This window comes from Aplysia californica, unplaced genomic scaffold (genome assembly GCF_000002075.1).
Source record: "Aplysia californica isolate F4 #8 unplaced genomic scaffold, AplCal3.0 scaffold00115, whole genome shotgun sequence".
Lineage (NCBI taxonomy): Eukaryota > Metazoa > Mollusca > Gastropoda > Aplysiida > Aplysiidae > Aplysia > Aplysia californica.
The window spans coordinates 749,651-754,553 of record NW_004797385.1 but is presented as its reverse complement, the minus strand read 5'-3'; positions in this window follow the sequence as shown (position 1 = coordinate 754,553).

Here is a 4,903-nt window from a genome sequence, read left to right as displayed (position 1 = left end):
TATATATATATGAGCCCAGGTCAAAAGGTGACAAAATGTTCCCATTTTTTAGAATGGCTTATTCAGCATCAACATTGCTTCTATTTAAAAGAGAATGTTCTCCACTAGAACTGACGAGTTTTGGGATAGTTTTTATCCCCCTTTCGCGAGAAAACAACCAGATGCTTGGCTATCTAGACGGTGTCTCGTGTGATAGTTAACACAATAGTTTCCTTCCAAAAGGCAATTTGAGCATGCACATACATGTTTTTCTTGCATGAGATTATTGATATATGTATAATCAACTAACAAATGCCAAGTTGACAGAAATCTTATAAATTGTATTGGGTTTGGGTGTGCATCTTCGTGGTCATCAGTCACATGGGACACTGGGTAGATTTTGTCAATTTGTTCCCATTTTGTCATTCATACTTGATTTGGTTTGTACAAGCTTAGGCAAAGGAGCAGTTTGCCATTCCAATCTCACATCATAACAAACTTGATGATTCTTCACAACGGACACTGTTGGTGTCCCCTGTGACACCACTATAATGACAACAAAAGTAACTGCACAAAGAACAACAGTCAATATAACAACTAAACAAGTCTGATAGTCATACAAGCCCTTTTTATTAAAGGTTGTTTCGATGGCTTGGGGTACCGAACCCGTAGCTCTGCAAAACAAGAAACAGGGAAATGTTATTCACAGGAACCATAGAATGTCCTATAAAAACAAATAAAATCAAACATACCTTCTGCTTTGAAACTTAAGTGTGAAAAATGGTATTGTAACAATTTTCCTTATAATAATAATATTACATTGCAAGACCAAAATTTCATACCGAGGAGTCTAAAGGGAAAAACACAGACTGGCATGATGACGGTTGTGGTCATCAAATCTTGGTGTCACGTGAGACACTAGAATTGAGAGAGTGAGAACAATTTTGTTTTGGTTTACATGGCATTGTTTGAAATGAGCCACAGTAACATTTATTTTTATTGAAAAGTAAAAGATTGGGTTTATTGGGCTGTGCTTTAATTTATCAGGCTCAAAAGTGTCTCGTGCTTCACATGACCACAACACCATGATGTCATCAACTTCTGGGGCTTTTTTATTTCATGCATGTTTTACATTGATGTCTTAAATGAGCTCTAAATTACATGGTCTGGAATAAAGAAACTATACAGCAAAGAGCAAAGCCAAGTTTTCAATGGTAGGTTTTCCCCTGAATAATTCAGAGTCTCCTGTGACAAAATAGTGTCCCGTGTAACAGATCAATTTTTGATGACCACAAGAAAACTCTTACCTTCGCTGTCTCCAGTCATCTTGAACAAAGGGAAACCACTGTGTTCCAGGCCCTTGGGAGCTTCCTCTCAATAAAAAGATTGGACTTTGCCACAGCGAAAGAAATCTTGATGGAGTTTGGGCTTCGATGTCCCATGTGACAGAAATGACACAAATAATCTCTGAGCGAATTGGTTCAACATCAGAGATAAGACAGTCATAAAACTCACACATTATTACTCCTAGAGTATATCCTTTTTTAGTAAGGCATTTACATTCTCCATAGATCTACCCTTGTTCGTTTTACTTTAAAATTATTTTAAAAACTAGGACTCTGATGATGACAAGGTGTGTCACATAGGACACCCAAATTTCAGACAGTCTTTGCTTAAAACACATAACCCTGAGATGATTTTGAAGTTTGTGGGAAGCTAATTTAGTGTCTATATAACCATTAGGCAAATTTTCATGTGCAGACGCTTAAACATGTCTAAGTTATGATGGCTCTAGTTAGGGCACTATCTGAAATAGTGTATTGCACCTCGAAATATGCAGTCGACCGAAACTTTTTGTTGTTACAGAATATTTCAAACATGTTTATAATTAACAAGCTAATACTAATATATATATATTGTAAAAGTAGGCTATATATATTCAAGTGCCGTAAAACTTGTTTAAAAATAACCACAACAACAACAACAGCAAAAAGCAACAAACAAACAATAGCGATCAGTTAGATCTACAAAGCACATAATAATATAAAACAAAACCCTGGTCTTCTGAATAGTCTCAGTTTTATTTCTCGCTCAAAAGAATCAGTAACTGAACTGCATACATATCACACAGACACACACACAGCGCTCTCACTCCTCTCTCTCTCTCTCTCTCTCTCTCTCTCTCTCTCTCTCACACACACACACACATATCAACACGCACATATCTGAATATACGTCAGTTAAGGTTTTAATTTGTTTGGTTGAACACATTTGACCTTAACGATAAAACATTTTCCAAACAGCTAAAACACAGTTAGGCATTTTTAATATAAAAAACTGGAACTGCTTTATATTATTAGTAACAGGGTGTTCTTCTTCGCTTGTCACTAATGTCAGTATCGTCATTATAACTCGGAAAAACCAAAAATAGAACCATCTGAGCTTGGAAAGAATTGGGATAAACAAAATAACACCACTAGAACCGAATAACGACGTAAATTATAATTTGAATGAAGTCATGGATGAAACTCGCCCCCTGTTTCAATACGAAGTAGGCCAGAAAAAAACCCACACAAGTGCATGCAGTGCAGTTGCCGCTAAATGTAGATCAACACCCTTATATGCTTTTGAAGAGATGTTTTTCTTGTGCAGCAGAGACTAGAAGAACTGTTGGAAATAGGACATCGTCCTTGCATGCACATGACATGTACTTTATTACATGTGAAACGGTTGGACGGTTCAGAACATATCTATGTTCATTGTTCCCACCAGGCTCCACCTTGTTTCATTATGTGCTTGCGCGTGGATGAAATGCAGAACAGTTCAGAATTAGTTATTCTGGGCCTTCAGGTTTTCTATCTATAAAAAAATTCAAACTTGAATTATCCGTCTCTCTGTCTGGATTTTTAATACGATACACGCGCTATCGCAAGGATGTGGTGTAGATCTAGTTCAGAACTTGATCGACTGATCCTGGGCCTTCAGGACCTTATGCCATTTAACATTTCAAATTTGAATTATCTCTCTCTCTTTCTCTACGCCCTCCCCCCCCCCTCTCTCTGTTTTTTTTGTCCCTCCCCTCTCTCTCTCTCTCTCTCCCCTCCCTCTCTCTCTCTCTCTCTCTCTCTCTCTCTCTTCCTTTGACCCCCCCCCCTCTCTCTCTCACACACACTCACGCACAACAGATACACGCACACGCGGTGTATGAACATGGTTGGTGACCTAATGGTTAGGCTTTCGGACTTGTAACTGTAAAGTTCAGGGTTCAAATCCCATCGCAGGCCCAACGTTGTGTCCTTGGGAAAGGCACTTTACATTAATGTTCCTCACTTTACCAAGGTGGGAAAGGGTACTTAGTTATTGATAGCGAACGCTCTTTTCAGTTTGTTAGTACTTCAGCATGTATAATCTGCAGTTTGCACTGTATGCTTCCGGAGAAGCCAAGAATTTTCTGAATGTTTGAATTCATTACTTCAGAATTACAATGTTCTATCTGACATTTTTTTTAGCTGATTTGAGTTACTATAATAAGACCATGAGGTCAGAAACCAAATGTTCCATCCGCTTTATCAAAATCATAAGATTATTATATCAATATATTCAGCGAATTGTATTCGAAAAAAACTTCACGTTGTGAAACTCAAAATCTTTGACGTCAAATTTCTCAAAACTAGATCTAGGTACTGAGCAGATAGAGCTTTGTAACTCTCAGGTAGCGAATTGTAAAGCACAAACATGTAGACCCACTGACGGTGATGAAATATTGTATGCTGGGCAGGGTCATTGTTGTAAACTAAATTTCCTCACTGGGATCAATAGAAGATTGTATTTATTTCTTTATTAGATTTCTATGCACTATTCCTAAAAGAATAAACTCAGTATACCTTTTTACCATTAACTAATTTCTTCGATGCTATTTATGGAGCTTCCAAGAGGTACCCAGACTATAGAGAAAAAGGCTAATAAAAAAACTAAGGTTTTGCAAGTTAAAATTGCAAAGTGACAGCCTATCCCACTGGCAAACACATTTTATGTACAGTAAAACCTTGAAAATAAAAACTTCAGGGACCAGAGAATTTCTCATTCTTCAGCAGATTTCATGTCACATGAAAGCGCAGAATAAAGAGGGAGAAAAAGAAACAAGGGGATTTGAAATTTGATTTAATGTCAAACATCTTCCTATTAAATAAAATCAACTGTATAACATATTATACATATTTAGTAAAAAATAACTCATTCTGTGCAACTTCAAACAATCACATGTACCTTGACAAAGAGAAGGTAAAACTTGATACACAATAACTGGCTGTAGAACTATCCCAAGGACATTCCATGCTGACAAGGTCTTAAGCTTAAACCACAGAAATGTGAAACGTGCACATTTGTTGAATCTTTCTCCACCACCCATTTTTTCATAACTCACACAAACATACATAATAATAATATACATAACCAATCATGAAAGCATTATGTATAAAAATAAACATGATGAATATTATGTACAAATGAAGGCATGAGGACAAAATAGTTTATCTTCAATATATCTGAACTCCTGCTTTTTTCCCTTCTAATATTTCCGTACTGCTCTAAATCATTTTGTTATAGAAGCCATAACCAATGATTGTATCATCATCATCATCATTCAGTCCCAGATCTGCGACAGACATCGGCGATCATGGTTCTCCATTCATTCCTTTGCTCAGATGCTCTTAAAAAAGCTACGTTTCCCTGATCTTTCCCTGTTACCCATTTGTTTAGGTTCCCTAAGTAGGTTGCTCTGGACCTACCCCTGCCACGTTTAACTTCAATTTTGCCAGTGAGAGCCAGATGTTCAAGACCCTTATGTCTATTCAGGTGTCCCAAAAACTGCATTTGTCGTTTCCTGATTGAACAGTGAGCGTCCCATGTGGGCTTCATCAAGCAC